At 40.0% G+C, this 21,970-nt stretch overlaps 1 long non-coding RNA gene across 1 annotated transcript in view; it reads right to left on the reverse strand.

Annotated features, from left to right (window-relative positions):
- Positions 1-501: 501 nt before the first annotated feature.
- The window catches only part of LOC135546385 (uncharacterized), a 49,485-nt gene continuing 28,016 nt past the window's right edge, over positions 502-21,970 (reverse strand). Inside the window, exons 2-5 of the long non-coding RNA XR_010456575.1 lie at positions 7,264-7,372; positions 6,473-6,597; positions 6,294-6,348; positions 502-2,147 (exon numbers count right to left, since the gene is read on the reverse strand). This is a non-coding gene — a long non-coding RNA (uncharacterized LOC135546385). The remainder of the gene's footprint in view (positions 2,148-6,293; positions 6,349-6,472; positions 6,598-7,263; positions 7,373-21,970) is intronic.

A 21,970-nucleotide genomic window follows, 5' to 3' on the forward strand; every position in this document is an offset into this window, starting at 1 on the left:
TTTCTTTTAATCCTGCGTTTGTGATTGCATCTTTTGTTTGACAAAATGGCTGCATATCGTCTGTGTCTTTGTGGTGGTTTGACATAAATATGTGCTATGTTATCGCCGTAAAACATTTTAGAAATCTGACACGCTGGGTAGATGAACAAGGTGTTTATCTTTCATTTGAGTGATGGGACTTGTTAATGTGTGGAGGTTAAATATTTCTAAGAATATTTTTGCATTTTGTGCGTCACTATTGGAGTTGAGCGGGGGGGGGGGTGGGGTGGTTCCCGCAGGGTAACCTGTACCATCAACAAGCTAAGACAGGTTGTGCAGGTCAGCACAGTTACTGTGACATTCTATTCTAGTGACCTTGAGGGGAAAAAATATACCGTCTGAATTAATGTTGTTTTACATTGCTTTGCTACATCACTGGTTCTTGTAGATATTGCACGTACCATTTATTCCTACGAGGATGATATGTTTCCCAGGGCCAACATGGATTGTGCTTGTTGGGTAACCACATATCACCTCTGGTACGCCCAATGGTAAGAAATGATCGAGGGACAATATTTTATACAACAATAAACAAGAATACATTTGAACATTAATATAATTCTTTCAGCTGCAAAAAAATGTAAAAACAACCTGTTCATGAAGTGCATATTTGCCTTCACTGTGGAGAGATATGGCTTCTGTTGGAGGAAGGGGCATGTAGAATCCCTCTTTTAAGTCAGCTAGGAGGATGTTAATTCCGCTATGAAGTATTGTTTTATGAAAACACAATAAAAACAGGAAAATAATTAAATTAGCAACATTATATAATTAATCTATTAAATCGCACATAGGGCTGTATGTTACAGCAAATGTATCTCTGCACAATCTATGACAAGCCAAAAAACCTCAACTTTGATTCTACAGTAAATTAAATTGCAGGGCAGACCAAAATATTGAGTATTAAGTATAAAATGGAATATCACACAATAGAAGTTGATCCCATCATCGAATAGATAAAAACACAATGAGTGTACAAAACATTCTTTCCTTGACAGACTGACCAGGTTAAAACTATGATCCCTTATTAATATCACTTGTGAAATCCACTTCAGTGTAGATGAAGGGGAGGAGGATAAAGAAGGATGCTTAAGCCTTGAAATAATTGAAACATGGATTGTGTACGTGCGCTATTTAGAGTGTGAATGGGAAAGACAAAAAATGTAAGTGCCTTTGAACGGGGTATGGTAGTAGATGCCAGATGCACCGGTTTGTGTCAAGAACTGCAATGCTGCTGGGGTTTTCACGATCAACAGTTTCACGTGTATACCCAGCCAACTTGACACAACTGTGGGAAGCATTTGAATCAACATGGGCCTGCATCCCTGTGGAATGCTTTCGACACCTTGTAGAGACCATGCCCCGATGGATTGAGGCTGTTCTGAGGGCAAAAGGAGCACATCTCAAAATAAGGAATGTTTTGTACACTCATTGTATTTGAGTCACTGGCTTACTGGGGCTCTTTCATACCATCCCTAGGAGGGGTGCATCACTTGAGTGGGTTGAGTCACTAATGTGGCTATCTTGCTTGGTTAAGAGTGACATAATCCAGAGAGTAAAGGTGAATTACGGTGACCAAATGAATAGCCTCACAAAAACTGAAACAATTTGTGGAGTATTCCGAATGTCCATCTTTTTCCCGAAGTGTGCACTACTTCTCATCATGGATTTGAAACTTTAGGATTGGTATAAGCATTGGCTGGATTAAGTTTGATCCATTATTGAATCCATGCAAGAAAATATTTCTCCCTTTAAGAGAAGGGTGGAGAATCAGAACACATAGCTAGAGCAGGGGAGTTACTACTCCCTAGAGAGGGTGTACAGATGAGTCCTAGGGGTCAGCCTGGAGTGACAGTCCCTCAGTCTCCGTCCCCATACTGAGGTTGTCCAGCAAGGCCACAAAGGGTTGGTCCAAGCTGTATTCCATGGCAGCGTAGATGAGGTAGAAGAGGCAAGTCAAGATGAGGAAGACCAGGATCTAGACCAACAGAGGCACCAGGCGGCACTCCAATGCCCGTCTCTGTAGGGTCATAAGACTGGCAGGGAGATCTGGGAATTTAAACTGGACTGGTTGCCCCGCTGCACCCTTGAAAGGCCTCCGACGGGTGACCCTGGAAGAAAGAGGAAAGTGTGCCATGTAAAAATGTAGACAAATAGTATGAGAATACAGAATCTAAGTAGCCTCAGTAAGCAGAAACCAAAAAGTATCTGGGACATAGCCTTATTTAACCTGAGAGAGGCTACCTTACAAATGGTGACTATTCCCTAATTGTTAGTCTTCTGTATGTGTAGTGTTGTTTTATGGGAAACTGGATTTACGCAATGCCAGTGCGTGTAGGTTCTGTCTCTGGGAACATCTCCATCAGGACATCTGTGACCTGCTCCTGAAGAAGTAAAACATATAGAGGAACTAAATCAGACTGTCTGACCCAAACCAAAAGAGATGAGAGGAAAGAGATAAAAGGTTAGGGGAAAGTCATAAAGCCACTTGTGGTTATTGTGCAAGACCTTAGGTTCAAAGTCCTGAAGTGAAAGTACAGTGAACCAAGACATTTTCCCCAAACCTTTTCTCTGTAAAACATAAATTTAGGTATGAATGAACTCTTTGATTAATGCAGTAGCTTGGTTGTATACATGAACAACCCAATCAAACTTACAGTGATGGTAACACCATTAACAGGATAATAAAGTATACAGTGTAGACCTGCATAAACACCGTAGCTCTAGTGTATGAACTGTTGAAAGAGTGAAAAGATAGGAATGAATCTGAAAGACAACTAAACAAGCTAATGTAAGTGTATTGTTATGCTGTTTGAAAAATTAGGTCTTTGGGGTGATGCAAGGTGATCAGTTAGTCATGGTATACCTGTCCACGATCTCCATGTCCTGAAGGAAGAAGTGAGAAAGAACTCATTAAATGTACACTACTGGCCAAAAGTTTTAGAACACAGACACATTCAAGTTTTTTTTTATTTGACTATTTTCTACATTGTATAATAATAGTGAAGACATCCAAACTATGAAATAACACATGTAATCATGTAGTAACCAAAAAAGTGTTAACAAATCTAAATATATTTTATATTTGAGATTCGTAAAATAGCCACCCTTTGCCTTGATGACAGCTTTGCACACTCTTGGCATTCTCTCAACTAGTTTCACGTGGAAAGCTTTTCTAACACTCTTGAAGGAGTTCCCACATATGCGGAGCACATGTTGGCTGCTTTTCCTTCACTCTGCAGTTCGACTCATCCCAAACCATCTCAATTTGATTGAGGTCGTGGAACTGTGGAGCCCAAGTCATCTGATGCAGTACTCCATCACTCTCCGCGGGTCAAATATCCCTTACACAGGCTGTCCTGTTGAAAAACAAATGATAGTCCCACTAAGCGCAAACCAGATGGGATGGCGTATCGCTGCAGAATGCTGTGGTAGCCATGCTGGTTAAGTGTGCCTTGAATTCTAAATAAATCATAGACAGTGTTACCAGCAAAGCAGCCCCACCACGCTTTATGGTGGGAAATACATATGCGGAGATAATCAGCTCACCCACATCGCGTCTCACAAAGACACAGCAGTTGGAACTAAAAATCTAACATTTTGACTCCAGATCAAAAGGACAAATTTCCACCAGTCTAATGTCCATTGCTCGTGTTTCTTGGCCCAAGCAAGTCTTCTTCTTATTGGTGTCCTTTAGAAGTGGTTTCTTTGCAGCAATTCAACCATGAAGGACTGATTCTCCTCTGAACAGTTGATGTTGAGATGTGTGTTACTTGAACTCTATGAAGCATTTATTTGGGCTGCAATTTCAGAGGCTGGTAACTCTAATTAACTTATCCTCTGCAGCAGAGGGAACTCTGGGTCTTCCAATCCTGTGGCAGTACTCATGAGTACCAGTTTCATCATAGCACTTGATGGTTTTTGCGACTGCTCTTGAAGAAACTTTAAAAGTTCTTGAAATATTCCTGACTGACTGACCTTCATGTCTTAAAATAATCATGGACAGTCGTTTATCTTTGCTTATTTGAGCTCTTCTTGCCATAATACGGACTTGGTCTTTTACCAATTAGGGGTATCTTCTGTACACCCCCCCCTACCTTGTCACAACTCAATTGATTGGCTTAAACATATTAAGGAAAGAAATTCCACAAGTTACCTTTAAGAAGGCACATCTGTTAACTCAAATGCATTCCAGGTGACTACCTCATGAAGCTGGTTGAGAGAATGCCAAGAGTGTGCAAAGCTGTCTTCAAGTCAAAGGGTGGCTAATTGAAGAATTTCAAATATATTTTGATTTGTTTAACACTTTTTTTGGTTACTACATAATTCCATGTGTTATTTCATAGTTTTGATGTCTTCACTATTATTCTCCAATGTAGAAAATAGTAAAAATAAAGAAAAACCCTTGAAGGAGTACATGTTCTAAAACGTTTGCCCAGTAGTGGGGGAACAGGGTAGCCTAGCGGTTAGAGCGTTGGACTAGCAACCGGAAGGCTGCAAGTTCAAACCCCCGAGCTGACAAGGTACAAATCTGTCGTTCTGCCCCTGAACAGGCAGTTAACCCACTGTTCCTAGGCCATCATTGAAAACAAGAATTTGTTCTTAACTGACTTGCCTAAATATTCCACATCCCCTCTACTTAACCACAGCCCAGTGAATCACATTGATGGGTTCTGACTTCTAAACCTGAAATATCCTTGTTCATATTACTGAGGGGGAGAGGGGGGAATGCAGAATGTTTACATTGTCAGAACATGTTACTAGACATCAGGTATCCTATGGAAAGGAGAAGGGCCACAGTCTGGTACAAGTTAACAGAACAGCCATGAGTTGGGGAGGAGTGAGGAATTTGGGCCAAGGTCAGGTCACATGAAGTGGCTTGGCTGTCCAGGTGTGTAAGGAGGAGACTCAGCATGGGAGGAAGGTTTAAATACCAGTGCTTGTGTGAATATGTCTTGGTCTGTTCAGCTGTCTGACCCATTTGGTGAATAAACTTGGCTTGAGCTTTTCATAGTTGTCCGTGAGTTTTTACTCTGTTTATTTAGAACCTAACAACTTCCACCCTGTTAGCTCCAACAACAACAGCATGTAACTGATAAGATTACTGAAATGTTTGTGAGTATTACTGACCTGGTGGGGCCTTGGCCAAGAAACCAGAATTTTACCCCTATTGTTCTTCTGTGTTCTACTACTGGAGAGAGGGCTTTGACTCTCAATTTGTGGTTCCAGAGGAAAATGCATATCACTCATTGGTCAAAACTTTAGTGGGGATTAGATATTTAGGTTGTTGATGTGATCGTCAAGATTAGATAACAAAAACCTGATAAAAACAAACTTCCCTCCTCTACCATCTCAGTAATGCTGAGGCTCTGAGAAGAGGAATAGGAGGAATCATCACCACCAGCTCCCAGAGATACAGACGGAGGCTGCATCTGCATGGGTTTAAAGTAAGACGGTTGTTCAGAGCCACAGACGATAACAGGTTATCCAAAAATATGCTCCAACAGCTTGCTTGATCCCTTAAGTTGTCCCTTAAAACCCTAAATATGCACCAGCTTTAGAGTGTGAGATGAAAACAATTGCAAGTAGAAGAGCAGAGATCCCATTCCCATTGAAGAGTTAATGAGTGAGTTTTTCTAGACGGGATACCACTGGTCCTGTGGTATGTCCTAGCAAAGACGATGTTCTGCTCAGTCCAGCTCCATACCCAGGAGTAACAGGCGATGGGGGCAACTGCCCCCGGTGCCTCCCCTCTGCTGTTGGAAGACTCAGCCACATTCCCATGATTCCCTGCATTCCTTTTGGGATTTAATTCATAGTGGCCTGCAGCTCTCCAGACCTGCTGCCAGGGTAGCATCATTATTATCCCATTACACAAAAGCATCACACTCCAGAAATTATCACCCATTTTAAATTATGAATAATTCATAAGTAAGGGTGCTGGTGGTCAAAGTAGTTGTCAGATTTACCATTCTCGTCGATGGCATAAAACACTGATGTTTTTATTATTCCGAGAGTGCCATACCATCTGCTAAAAGTAAGAAATAACTGAGCTGAGAACCAATCTTAAAATGTAACTTCTTTTGACATTGAGACCCAACAGTTAAAACCCAGGCACAGAAATACCTATATACTGTCCCAAGGTGGCACTGCAGGCAACATTTTTCCTTACTTGAGGAGAATGACATAGCTGCATAAGAAATTCACTATTCATTGGTCAAAGTCTCAAAATAAGATCCTAGTATGAACTCACTCACCTGATCATTAGCATGCTGATATTCCTCCACTGCTCTGGTCTTCCTTGTTCTGAACCTATAGAATCAGAGGTAAACACATCCTTGTTTGAGGATACCATTTTGTCATTCATTTTAGCATACAGAATCCACATCTGAGTCTGTATATGACAAATGGCAGTAACAAATCTTAATGATTATACCCCACTCTTCCTCCTCTTCTTCACTGTCATAGTACTGGTTTGCATATCCTGTGCCACCATTCTGTCTGGGCTGGGTAGGTTCTATTAGCCTTTTAGCTTCCTCTCATAGATAGACCTGGTGGTGGCTATCACAAACATACACACATGAAGAGATCCATTTCAAACTAAAGACATTGTACAAAGTACCATATGGAAATGTTGTATTAGCAAGTACAGTAGGGTAGGGTCCTGTGTGGCTCAGTCGGTAGAGCATGGCGCTTGCAACGCCAAGCGTCGTGGGTTCGATTCCCGCTGGGGCCACCCATATGTAAAAGTAGTGGCCCCAGCCGACTTGTAAGTCGCTTTGGACAAAAGCGTCTGCTAAATGGGATATATTACAGACAGATCAAATACAGAGATTAAAAGGGGCAATCATCAGTAGCTACATCCATTTTTGGACATACATTTAAGATATGAACCCATTGATTCTTGAAGAATACATACATACATACATGAATTCCTCATGAGTTTAGTTCAACTGTCGTACCCCATCAGAACCCAAAATAAGCTTGTTTTACTCCGATGTTCGTAATCAAAGCAAATAAAAACAAACACTGCATAGCCTCAACATGGTTAAAACTATGATTCTGATATCCTGTATGGCCAGTCCTTGCATCCATAGGCGTGGTCTATGAATTTGAGTGGTGCCATTTCTCCAGCCCCAGCACTCAGCTTTTTAGCTTTACTGTTTCAACTGCTGATTGCCGCTTTAATGTAACGTCTTTAATAAGTGTAGTCTTCAGTAGTCTCACCTACAATGGGTCTAGCTTCGACTAAATATTTGAACAGTGTAGCCTTGAGTTCATCATCCTTAAGTCCACATGGGTCAGTCAGCTCTGGATCTTCCTTATTGTCTTCTTCCTGTGTGGACAGGAAATGACCAGGTATTGTTGAAACTCACTGAAACACAACTTTTACCATAACTGAGAAGTGTCTTTTAAAAACGAATTTCAGACCACGGAGCATGACTAACTGGACAGGGTAAACACAGTCATGTTGATTATAATGCTAGACACAATCATGACTACTATAATGAAAATAAGGACAATTGAATGCTGATCAAAAAGTCAAGATAATAAGCTAGCTGTTCAGCAAAACATTAATAATCAATATAAGAGCAAGTTGCACAAAGTGCTGGTTTTACAGCATTTCAAATTCCACCTCCTATATAGCTTCTATAGAAGACACCCTGTTTTGTCTGCATTGCAACTTATACATAAGGCTTGGTGCTAGCCCATATTCAGGAAATAATTCAGTGTTCATATACCCTCATTGACAGGCTAGCTGACGTATTGTAAGTTGAAAAGAAGACAAAATCAGGTGCATCATTTGAAAGCATAAAGCATGTGTTTGAGCAGAACAGAGCCCATATACACAGACAGTTTATTAGGTACACCATCCCGTTCACAAAAAATGGATTGCTCTTACAGACAGTGAGTCACATGGCAGTGGCTTGCTATATAAAGCAGGTAGAAGGGCATCGAGGCATTCAGTTACTGTTTGATTGAACGATGGGCAAAAACGAGTGACCAAAGCGACTGAGTGTGGTATGACCGTCGGTGCCAGGCACGCCGGATCCAGTGTCTCAGAAATAGCCGCCCTCCTGTGCTTTTCACGTACGGCAGTGTCTAGGGTTTACAGAGAATGGTGCAACAAACAAAACATCCAGTCACCGGCAGTCCTGTGAGGAAAACTCCTCGTTGATGAGAGAGGTCAAAGGAAAATGGCAAGAATCGTGCAAGCTAACAGGGGGGCCACAAACAGACAAATAACGGCACAGTACAATAGTGGTATGCAGAACGGCACATCGGAACGCACAACTTTTTGATCCTTGTCATGGATGGGCTATTGCAGCAGATGACCAAACCGGTGTTCCACTCCGATCAGCTAAAAACAAGAAGCAGCTCCAATGGGCATTCGATCACCAACACTAGACAATTGAGGAGTGGAAAAACATTGCCAAGAACATGACATCGAGTTCAGTTTACTTGAGTGGCCTGCACAGTCCCCAGACCTCAACCCAGTATAGCATCTTTGAGATGAGATGGAACAGGCTGTTCGAAGAATGAATGTACCGCCATCCAATCAGCAGCAACTGTGTGATGCCACCAACGTCACTGTGGAACATTTCCGACACCTTGTAGAGTGCCCCGAATAATTCAGGCTGTTCTGAAGGCAAAGGGAGGTCCGACCAGGTACTAGTTGGGTGGGTGAACCTAATAAACTGATCAGTGAGTGTATATAAACAGGTGTGAGAAGAAGAGATCAGCATGACTCTAATGTGCCAGTTCGCTATCCTTCTTTGCAATACATTCTCAAATGTAAATATAGAAATACAACTGTCTGGTGTAAAGCAGTGTAGCACTAAGCTCTAACTAAGTGTGAAACCATACTGAATGATGGCATGGCATTGGCAACCCAGTTCTGGAAGACAGCCACTCCCCCTCACCCCCAATCCCCTCACCCCCTCCATGGGCTCCTCCCTGCCCTCCTCTGCAGTCTAGTCAGTTAGGCCAACTATATAGCTGACCTTGCAGAGTTCAGGGTATCAGTTGATATGGGGCTACAACAGCTGCATGCCACCCTGTGTGCTCCCTTCACTTTAGGCAGTCACCCCGGGACAGTATCAATAACATGTTTAACCTCATTTACCAGAAGATCTGCCCCATGCACCATGAAATAATTATTTAAACAATGCATACGACATTTTAGTATAGTACAGTAAAGTATAGTAGTAGCTAAGCTAAAACCATTTGAACATATTTTGGTGAGCACATGACTCTGTAGCTTTTGAAAACACTTTTCCATATGTAGGGTTTTCAGCCATTACAGTCACCCACATTTGGCTCTGTGTAAACTACAATTCTGACCCTGGGTTTTAACGTTTAGAAACGTCAATAATCATTGCTTACAAAACGGTTTCGAAACATATGCTGATATGTCCCTTATCTTTCAAGTCAGCGAGAAATAATTTTTTTAATTAAAAAAGATACACTTACTTAAGCAATTTTGCACAGATCAATACACTGTGTGTGCCTCCAGTTGATGAACTACTCTTCCTGCACAGTTAGCTTACACACAGGTGTTCTTTGGCACACATTTACTGTACATGTAATCTGATTACAAAAAAATAGTTACATTACCAGCTAAAAATATTGTAAAGAGATTACAGATACTTTTGAAAAACTATATGATTACTTCTTGGATTACCTTTCAATTGAAAAGGGATGTTTGTAACAACAAAACACATGACCTTTCTGTTTTCTCAATGACATTCTATTCAGCATTGAAAAAGGGCACAAGTTTAAGTTTGTTCCAACTGAGCGAGTCTCACCACAAGCGTTTGTTGGATCCTTTTTGTGTTGTTTTTTTGTTTAATTTGAGGTATTACCAACAGTAAAAAAACTGAAAAGTTCAACTGTAGCATACCGTAAATTATTGTGCTTTGTTGTAAAATTGCTGTATTTCAAATGGTACTGTAATTCCACCCCACAGAATACAGTAGTGGGTGCGTGGTATTGTTGTTTCTGTCTCGTTAACATAGAGGCGTGCATTGTAAGAGGCTATATTTGTTTCACCCGTGAGTGAGAATGCTGTACCAATTTAACTCATATGTGGTTATAGTGCCCCATCAATTAAAAATGTTTAGGGGAAAGATCGGAGTGGCAGCAAGTCTTAAACCTTAAATGGTTGATTATTTTGCCATGTCCTTATGGTCTGTTTTGCCCTATAGTCGCTGCCAGTTTGGAAGCCTCTAGAAGTGCAAGTGATATAAAAAAGTGATATAAAAAATACAAAATATGTATTAATATGCTGTAAATTACAAACACTTTACCAAGCAGCCAACCTGCTTGCACCAATCCCTTGTAATTACAGTAAAATACAAAACCGTCCCATCAACAAATGTAATTAATTCATCCATTTATTCATGCCAATTACAGTAAAATGTACTTTTAACAGTATAATACAGTACATTTTACAGTATTGTAGGCCTACTGTGTGTCATTACACAGTACCTGCTTTGATACCGTATTTATATTATACGAATTATACTGTAATATGAAATACAGAATTTTACTTGCCACCAAGCTGCTTGTAGTTAATGTGAAATTCATGGAAACCCATGAAAAGGTAATCAAAGGAGAATAATCTTAAAGTAACTGAAAATAATCAGATATTGGTTCTGAGTTTAAGTAATTCAAATGTTACGTTACTGATCAAAATTCTGGTCAGGTAACTAGTGAAGGATTACATTTAGTAACCTACCCAACCCAGCACGCTAGATAGCAAATTAGCACAGGTGGGGTCCATATCTTCTGTCTGTCTTCCGTAAACAATCGCTGTAACATGGAGATATGGCCATGGGAACACTGACCGTATAAAAAGGTGTGTAGTAATTGACTTTTTGTTTAATGACTTCTTGCTGATATGAAATATACGTTCCTTATGTTTCCAAAACCCTACCGCAGGCGATGCGTGTTAATGTTTAGAGCAAGCCTCAGGGCTCTCAACAAAACTCCCCCATTCAGAAGATACTATCGTCAATATGCGCTAAAGTAGTTAGCATGATGAATGGTGTAATAACTCTGAAGAAGGGAGGGTGGACACAATAATAAACACTGATAAGTGACTTACGATCAGAGTTGATATGCATATGGTTTTGATTGCTATTCCCAAATAGATTGTGAGGACTGGATTTAGAAAGATCTATTGATCTAGATCAGAAGAACACAAATCTGCAACAATGCATATAAAATAGTTTGAAGCACTCTCCCACTATTTATTGTTTCTGCAGTGAGGATTCCCACTCTAGATAATTATTTTATAATTTATCTGCAGAGAAATAGTTTTTAGTTTAAAAAAGCAGTAGTAGCAATATGCAAAATGGGTAGCCAAATGAACGGCTTTTCACCGATGCCATTCGGTTTTGACGTTCACCAAAAATATTAATTCAAGAAGAGCCATTCGAACGACCCATGAGTACTTCTCACGCAGTCCTGGCTGTCTTGTACTTGCACAACTTCTTGCTGGTCATCTCCCTCATCGCTAGAGAAATCTGAATAATTTTTCTGACTAACGTGTTTCAAACAGACTTGCTTCTTGCTTTCTGCCACAGGTAGCGTAACATTGTGGGCAATCAAGTCCGACTTCAGTATTATTAACTTGAGGGGCCAACCAAAAAACACCAAAGCAAGCAATATGCCAACTTGTGTACAAGCAACTCAAGTAGACACTGTCAATGATCCAGCAATGGTTTCTAGCTAGCTACCCAGCTACATCGTCTACCCTGCTGGTAAGTCAACTACACACTCCGCCAGAAGAACAGGTGCCGCCTGGAAGGGGGTAGAGGACACTAGTCACTTGATATGCCAGCTAACACAGTCAAGCAAGCAGCTGCAACAGTAGTAGGAGCAAGCTGCATGATTAGCTATCTAAGCTAATTTAATCAGTGAGCATAGTCGGATTCCCTTGCTTTGTGGCATTTAACATTGATAGTATTAAATCACTTTAATTGCTGATACTGTTTTATGCTTAATTTAGAGTTTATTAAAGTTTTACCTTTATTTAAATAAACTGGAACACGGTCCTGCTCGTTTCACGTTCTGATTTGGCGCCAAATTACATACAGACCATCTTGATTGGATGCTTTTCACATCAGGCTTGCTTGCTTAAGTGAACGACAAGTCACCTCCTTTTTAATCCTTGTCATGTGAAGAGAAATAATGAAGAGAAATTATAGATAAAATGTATCATCGGACATAAATATTACACAAGTTGGAAATCGCAAATTCAACCATGAGTTCAAATCCAGAGAATGCCAGACTTTAACTTCTCGATACTACCCATCCCGTATCCGGGATCGTGAGAACAGCCGCAGGCTCATTAGCATAACGCAACGTTAACGATTTCTGAAAATCGCAAATGAAATGAAAATAATATGCCTGCTCTCAAGCTTAGCCTTTTCTTAACAACACTGTCATCTCAGATTTTCAAAATATGCTTTTGAACCATAGCAAATCAAGCATTTGTGTAAGAGTATTGCAAGCTAGCTTAGCATTTTGCGTAGCATTTAGCACGCAACATTTTCACAAAAACCAGATAACCAAATAAATAAAATAATTTACCTTTGAAGAACTTCGGATGTTTTCAATGAGGAGACTCTCAGTTACATAGCAAATGTTCAGTTTTTCCTGAAAGAATCTTTGTGTAGGTGAAATCGCTCCGTTTTGTACATTTTATTTGGCTACCGAAACGAAACGAAAATTCAGTCACCAAAACGTAAACTTTTTCCAAATTAACTCCATAATATCGACCGAAACATGGCAAACGTTGTTTAGAATCAATCCTCAAGGTGTTTTTTCACATATCTCTTCATTGATATGCCGTTCGTGGAAGCCTGCTTTCGTCTCAGAATCCCATGGAAAAATACCAGCAGCTGAAAATGACGCACCAATTTCGACGGAGGACACCGGGCGGACACCTGGCAAATGTAGTCTCTTATGGTCAATCTTCCAATGATATGCCTACAAATACGTCACAGTGCTGCAGACACCTTGGGGAAACGATAGATAGGGCAGGCTCATTCCTGTCGCATTCACAGCCATATAAGGAGACAATGGAAAACAGAACCTCAAAAATCCTGCTCATTTCCTGGTTGCAGTCTCCTGTTCCGGGGCACTCACAGACAATATCTTTGCAGTTCTGGAAACTTCAGAGTGTTTTCTTTCCAAAGCTATCAATTGTATGCATAGTCGAGCATCTTTTTGTGACAAAATATCTTGTTTAAAACGGGAACGTTTTTCATCCAAAAATAGCACCCCCAGAGTTTCAAGAGGTTAAGGAAACAAAGGACCGCTGCGCCAAGATGAGTCTAAAAATGTATTGTATGCCGCTGCATAAATGATATGATATGCAAGGGAGATACAGTGGGGCAAGTATTTAGTCAGCCACCAATTGTGCAAGTTCTCCCACTTAAAAGATGAGAGAGGCCTGTAATTTTCATCATAGGTACACTTCAACTGTGACAGACAAAATTAGAAAATAAATCCAGAAAATCACATTGTAGGATTTGTAATGAATTTATTTGCAAATTATGGTGGAAAATATGTATTTGGTCACCTACAAACAAGCAAGATTTCTGGCTCTCACAGACCTGTAACTTCTTCTTTAAGAGGCTCTTCTGTCCTCCACTCGTTACCTGTATTATTGTTAATGTTAATGGTTAAAACCTCTTGGAACTACCGCTCCCGGATCCGGGAGAATTGTCAACTGACACAAATTAGCATAACGCAATGGACAAAAATTAAATATATTGAAACACAGTTTAGCCTTTTGTTAATCACCCTGTCATCTCAGATTTTAAAATTATGCTTCACAGCCAAAGCAAGACAAGCAGTTGTGTAAGTTTATCGATAGCCTAGCATAGCATTATGCCTTGCTAGCAGCAGGCAGCTTGGTCACGAAAATCAGAAAAGCAATCAAATTAAATCGTTTACCATTGATGAGCTTCGGATGTTTTCACTCACGAGACTCCAAGTCAGATAGCAAATGTTCATTTTTACCTTAAAGATTATTTTTGTAGCCGAAATAGCTCCGTTTGTTCTTCACGTTTGGCTGAGAAATCGACCAGAAATTGCAGTCACGACAACGCCGAAAAATATTTCAAATTAGATCCATAATATCGACAGAAACATGGGAAACGTTTTTTATAGTCCATCCTCAAGGTGTTTTTCAAATATCTATTTGATAATATATCAACCGGGTCGGTTGCCTTCTTAGTAGGAGCGAGAGAAACAATCGCCGCATTTGTCTATTACGCACATATCACTCTGAGAGCCACCAGCTGACCACTGACGCAATGTTGTCGATCATGCTCATTTTTCAAAATAAAAGCCTGAAACTATGTCTTGTGACACTAGATACATTAGGGAAGCCATAGAAAAAGGAATCTGGTTGATATCCCTTTCACTGCTCAATAGGGACGCATAGGAATGCAGAGGTTTCTAATTAAGAGTCACTTCCTGATTGGATTTTTCTCAGGCTTTCGCCAGCAATATCAGTTCTGTTACACTCACAGACAATATTTTTACAGTTATGGAAACTTTAGAGTGCTTTCTATCCTAAGCTGTCAAATATATGCATACTCTATTATCTGGTCCTGAAAAATAGCCTGTTAATTTTGGGAACGTTATTTTTCCGAAAATGAAAATAATGCCCCCCCCCCGCAACAGCCAGTAAAATTGCAGGGCGCCATATTCAATACAACACAATTCTCATGATTTAAATTCCTCAAGCATACAAGTATTTTACACCATTTTAAAGATAACAATCTAGTTAATCCAGCCACAGCTTCTGATTTCAAAAGGGATTTACAGCAAAAGCACCACAAACGATTATGTTAGGTCACCACCAAGCCACAGAAAAACACAGCCATTTTTCCAGCCAAAGAGAGGAGTCACAAAAAGCAGAAATAGAGATAAAATGAATCACTTTATAACCTTTGATGACCTTCATCAGATGACACTCATAGGACTTCAAGTTACACAATACATGTATGTTTTGGTTGATAAAGTTCATATTTATATAAAAACAGTCTGAGTTTACATTGGCACGTTACGTTCAGTAGTTCTAAAACATGCGGCGATTGTGCAGAGAGCCACATCAATTTACAGAAATACTCATAATGAACATTGTTAAAGATACGACTATTATACATGGAACTTTAGATAAACTTCTCCTTAATGCAACCGCTGTGTCAGATTTCAAAAACTTTACGGAGAAAGCAAACCATGCAATAATCTGAGTGCAGCCTTTAGACAACAAAGCAGCCAAAAAGATACCCGCCATATTGGGTAGTCAACATTACTCAGAAATAGCATTTTAAATATTCAATTCATCAGAATGCAATCCCAGGAATCCCAGTTCCACCATAAATGTTTGATTTGTTCGATAATGTCCATCAGTTATGTCCAAATATCTTCTTTTGATAGGGCTTGTGGTAAACAAATCCAAAAGCGCGTTCAGGTCGCGCCGAATGTCGGACAAAAAAGTTTAAAAAGTTCAGATACAGCCCGTAGAAACATGCCAAACTAAGTATGGAATCAATCTTTAGGATGTTTTTAACAGAAAACTTCATGAATGTTCCAACTGGACAATTCCTTTGTCTGTACAAATGAAGTGGAACGTAGCTACCTTTCACGTGAGGGAGCCAGACCGAGACTGTGGCACGCTGCCAGACCACTCACTCCTTTAGAGTAGAATCCTCAAACCAGGTTCTAAATACTGTTGACATCTAGTGGAAGCCTTGGGAAGTGAAAGATAACTAATATCCCACTGTATCTTCAATGGGGGCTGAGTTGAAAAACTACAAACCTCAGATTTCCCACTTCCTGGTTAGATTTTTGCCATGTGAGTTCTGTTATACTCACAGACATCATTCAAACAGTTTTAGAAACTTCAGAGTGTTTTCTATCCAAATCTGTAGTCTGGGTGAGGTACCGCTTTTTACCAGTAACATTACTTTTAATTACTGTAAACGCCTGCCAAAGTCAAGCGCTGTTACTACCCTACCAATACCTACTGTCATTGATTTGCCCTGGACATTAGGGAATTGGCTAATAAAAGCAATTAAATTCAAATGCATGATGATGTCTACATTAGATAGCTACCTGATTTAAACAAAGTGAATACATCATCTGCAATTCTGAATCAGATTAAACACATTGTCTCAGTCATTTGCAAATATCTAACTGAGATTGGGGATGAAACTGTTATAACATGGTGTAATAAGGTCTATGTGTCATTAAATGTGATGTAACTTCCTGCATAGTACATGAACATTACTTTATTGAATTATTCAAAGTATATTCTCTTCTTGATCTTGCACAGGTGAGCCATGGCCATATTTTCCCCCTGCTAGATCCAAGTCACCTTCAGGAGTGGCCCCTTGGATATTTTTACAACAGGACCCCTCTGATGTAGCCAGAAAAATAAAATAAAGTCTGTTCCTGTGAACCAAGACATTGTCAGGAAAAATGCAATCAGTGTTGTCTTCCACAGAGGTGGGATGTTTTAGACAAGGTAGAGGTGTTAGGAGTGTACCTCCTGCAGTTTGGAAAGTATAAGAGCAAATCTTTCAGGTGACTCTTAGAAAATTATATTGGATACGTCATCTACCTCGTAAACAACGTGAAGAAGGAGAGGTTAGTGGGACATGTCATAGCAGAGAGACACAGTAAGGACAGTTTACTGTCTTTTATGGAGTACGCCCTCTGCTTCAAGGACATAGAAGACATTTTGAAGTACGTGTCCAAAAAGCCAAAACCACCGCTGTGACGTCAGAGAGTGACAACCTTGTTGGGTTTGGAAAAAATGCCAAATGTACTTGGTGGGAAATATGGGAGAGCAGATGGATATGCTGCCTATAATATGGCACAGGTTTGTACCTCGGTTTGGACAGCAATGGACAAATTACAAAAGTACCTGTTGAAGCAACGGCAGGCAAATCCAGTCCCATCAACCTCTACATTGCCTGCTGTGGCTGCACCAACACCAACTCCCTCCACCCCTTTCTCTCAACTTCCAGGTGTGTGAATAGTAAATACAAACTCTTAAAAATAATGGTTAAATGATGTGTTAGTTCTAATATTTTCAGTTTTATCTCATAGTCATGGATGAGGATGATGAGGACTTGGAGAAAGCAATGCTGAATCTGTAACCCTCAAAATTCCACATCCAGCCCTGTGAGTAAACTCATAATTGTCTTAACTCTTAACATCACTTTTCACATCATGACGGTCTCCAGATAGGTTTACTATTAAGATTTTCTGATTGCAATGATAAAGTGCATATGTTCAATGTACTTCCAGATTCACCACCATCCACAGCAGTCGGAGACCCAACTGTGTCTACTAGAGGTTGACCGATTATGATTTTTCAACGCCGATACCGATTATTGGAGGACCAAAAAAGCCAATACCGATTAATTGGCCGATTATTATTATTTATTTTTTTACAAATGTATTTGTAATAATGACAATTACAACAATACTGAAATAACACTTATTTTAACTTAATATAATACATAAATAATATCAATTTAGCCTTAAGTAGATAATGAAACATGTTTAATTTGGTTTAAATAATGAAAAAATAAAGTGTTGGTAAAAGGTAAAAGGTAAAAGTGAAATATGTGCTATGTAAGAAAGCTAACATTTCAGTTCCTTGCTCAGAACATGAGAACATATGAAAGCTGGTGGTTTCTTTTAACATGAGTCTTCAATATTCCCAGGTAAGGAGTTTTTGTTGTAGTAAGGACTATTTGGACTATTTTCCTCTATACCATTTGTATTTCATTAACATTTGGATGTTGGATTGGATCGGACGTCCTTATAGGCACTTTAGTATTGCCAGTGTAACAGTATAGCCTCCGTCCCTCCCCTCGATCCTTCCTGGGCTCGAACCAGCAACACAAAGACAGCAGCCACCACATCGAAGCAGCGTTACCCATGCAGAGCAAGGGAAACAACCACCCCAAGGCTCAGAGTGAGTGAAGTTTGAAACGCTATTAGATCTCGCTAACTAGCCAGCCATTTCACTCCGGTCACACCAGCCTCATCTCGGGAGTTGATAGGTTTGAAGTCATAAACAGCGCAATGCTTGACACACAACGAAGAGCTGCTGGCAAAACGCATGACAGTGCTGTTTGAATTAATGTTTACGCGCCTGCTTCTGCCTACCACCACTCAGTCAGATACTTAGATACTTGTATGCTCAGTCAGATTATATGCAACGCAGGACACGCTATATAATATCTAGTATCATCAACCATGTGTAGTTAACTAGTGATTATGATTGATTGTTTTTTTATAGGATAAGTTTAATGCTAGCTAGCAACATACCTTGGCTTACTGCATTTGCAGTCTCTTGTGGAGTGCAATTAGAGAGAGGCAGGTAGTTATTGTGTTGGACTAGTTAACTGTAAGGTTGCAAGATTGGATCCCCCGAGCTGACAAGGTGAAAATCTGTCTTTCTGCCCCTGAACGAGGCAGTTGATACACCGTTCCAAGACCGTCGTTGAAAATAAGAATGTGTTCTTAACTGACTTGCCTAGTTAAATAAAGATTAAATAAAGGTGTAAAAAAGAAATGGCAAATCGGCGTGCAAAAATACAGATTTCCGATTGTTATGAAAACTTGAAATCGGCCCCAAATAATCGGGCATTCCGATTAATCGGTCTACACAGGCAGAGATTTTACTCCATCCGTTTGAGAGGATAATTCTGTGACACACAGAATTATTCTTCAACATCTGGAAGCGTAAATACCCATGTTTCTTTTTTTTTGGCCGTGTTCTGGCCTTGTTCAACTAACTCTATGTTCTTATGATTGTGTTCTACTAAAATTATCATAAGGCTTTAACATGTCTATCGCAACAGCAGCTGTGAGGATAAGTGTTAATTTTAGTTCATGTTCACATTTATCACAGAATTTTGAAAATACATTATGTTTTGATATTTTAGTTGGTTGTGAAATAAACATACAACTAACCTATTCATGCATCACTATGCTGTACCTGCTTTAAAAAGCAAGTGAGACAGCAGTTAGTTACAGTATCAGAAATCCTAATTGAGACACACTGGGAGTCACTCATTTAAAATTAAAATGAGCTTGATAGAAGATAAGCAGGTACAGAAAGTGCTTGTTAATCCATTTACTAACATGACTTATACAGTTGAAGTCGGAAGTTTACATACACCTTAGCCAAATACATTTAAACTTTGTTTTTCACAAGTCCTGACATTTAATCCAAGTAACAATTCCCTATCTGAGGTCAGTTAGGATCACTACTTTATTTTAAGAATGTAACATTTCAGAATAATAGTGACTCAGTTTATTTCAGCTTCTATTTACTTCATCACATTCAGTGGGTCAGAAGTTTAAACACACAATTAGTATTTGGTAGCATTGCTTTTACATTATTTGAATTGTGTCAACTGTTTCAGGTAGCCTTCCACAAGCTTCCCACAAAAAGTTGGTTGAATTTTGGCCAATTCCTCCTGACAGAGCTAGTGTAACTGAGTCAGGTTTGTAGGCCTCCTTGCTCGCACACACTTTTTCAGTTCTGCCCACAAATCTATAGGATTGAGGTCAGGACTTTGTGATGGCCACTCCAATACCTTGACTTTGTTGTCCTTAAGCCATTTTGCAACAACTGTGGAAATATGCTTGGGGTCATTGTCCATTTGGAAGACCCATTTGTGACCAAGATATGCATTAGGGGGCACTATTAATTTTTTTGGATGAAAAACGTTCCCGTTTTAAACAAGATATTTTTACATGAAGAGATGCTCGAATATGCATATAATTGACAGCTTTGGAAAGAAAACACTCTGACGTTTCCAAAACTGCAAAGATATTGTCTGTGAGTGCCACATAACTGATGTTACAGGCGAAACCCAGATAAAAATCCAACCAGGAAGTGCCGCATTTTTTGAAACCGCCTCATGCCAATGACTCCTTATATAGCTGAGAATGAGCTTCGAATGAGCTTACGTTTTCCACGTTTTCCCCAAGGTGTCTACAGCATTGTGACGTCTTTTTAGGCCTTTCCATTGAAGAATGGCCGTAAGGGACCATATATAGCATGTGGTTACATGGTGTCTCCCGCAGAAAATCTTGCAGAATATACTGAGGTAGCCATTATGAGAAACCAATTGCCTCGACGGATATATGTTAAAAACACCTTGAGGATGGATCCTAAACAACGTTTGCCGTGTTTCTGTCGATATTATGGAGCAAATTTTGAAAAAAGTTTGCCGTTATAGTTGTAGCATTTTCCAGTCGATTTCTCAGCCAAGCATGATGAAGAAACGGGAGCTATTTCGCCTACAAAATTTGCTATCTAACTGGGAGTCTCCTAAGTGAAAGCATCTGAAGTTCTTCAAAGGTAAATGATTTAATTTGGTTGCTTTTCTTATTTTCGTGAAAATGTTGCCTGCTGCCAGCAGAGCTAGCATAGCATTATGCCATGATAAACTTACACAAATGCTTGTCTAGCGTTTGCTGTAACCCATATTTTGAAATTCTGAGATGACAGTGTGGTTAACAAAAGGCTAAGCTTGTGTTTGAATATATTTATTTCTTTTCATTTGCGATTTTCATGAATAGGAAAAGTTTCTAGGGGTATTTATGTCCGCTGCGTTATGCTAATGCATTTGAGGCTATGATTACGCTCCCGGATACGGGATTGCTCGTCGCAAGAGGTTAACTTCCTGACTGATGTCTTGAGATGTTGCTTCAATATATCCACAACATTTTCCTCCCTCATGATGCCATCTATTTTGTGAAGTGCACCAGTCCCTACTGCAGCAAAGCACCCCCACAACATGATAATGCCACTCCTGTGCTTCAAATCAAATTTTATTGGTCACATACACGTGGTTAGCACATGTTAATGCGGGTGTAGCAAAATGCTTGTGCTTCTCGTTCCCAACCGTGCAGTAATATCTAACAATTTCACAACAACTACCTTATACACACAAGTGTAAAGGAATTAATAAGACTATGTATATATGGATGAGTGATGGCCGAACGTCATAGGCAAGATGCAGTAGATGGTATAGAGTACAGTATATACATAAGAGATGAGTAATATAGGGTATGTAAATATTATATAAAGTGGCATTGTTGAATGTGACTCGTGATACATTTATTACATTCAATTTCTTATTACTATAGTGGCTAGAGATTTGAGTCAGTATGTTGGAAGCAGCCACTCAAGGTTAGTGATGGCTATTTAACAGTCTGATGGTCTTGAGATAGAAGTGTTTCAGTCTCTCGGTAACAGCTTTGATGCACCTGTACTGACGTCGCCTTCTGGATGATAGCAGGGTGAACAGGCAGTGGCTCAGGTTGTTGTTGTCCTTCATGATCTTTTTGGCCTTCCTGATGTCATCTACAAAATAGCTTCCAATACTCTACTCAGCAAACAGGATGCAGTTTATCACAGTGCCATCCGTTTTGTTACTAAAGCACCTTATACCACCCACCACTGTGACCTGTATGCTCTAATCGGCTGGCCCTCGCTACATATTCGTCGCCAGACCCACTGGCTCCAGGTCATCTACAAGTCCATGCTAGGTAAAGCTCCGCCTTATCTCAGTTCACTGGTCACAATGGCAACACCCACCCGTAGCACGCGCTCCAGCAGGTGTATCTCACTGATCATCCCTAAAGTCAACACCTCATTTGGTCGCCTTTCATTCCAGTTCTCTGCTGCCTGTGACTGGAACGAATTGCAAAAGCGCTGAAGTTGGAGACTTTCATCTCCCTCACCAACTTCAAACATCTGCTATCTGAGCAGCTAACCGATTGCTGCAGCTGTACATGGTCTATCGGTAAATAGCCCACCCAATTTACCTACCTCATCCCCATACTGTTTATATTTATTTACTTTTCT

This window comes from Oncorhynchus masou, chromosome 1, assembly GCF_036934945.1.
Source record: "Oncorhynchus masou masou isolate Uvic2021 chromosome 1, UVic_Omas_1.1, whole genome shotgun sequence".
In the NCBI taxonomy this organism is placed as follows: Eukaryota; Metazoa; Chordata; class Actinopteri; order Salmoniformes; family Salmonidae; genus Oncorhynchus; species Oncorhynchus masou.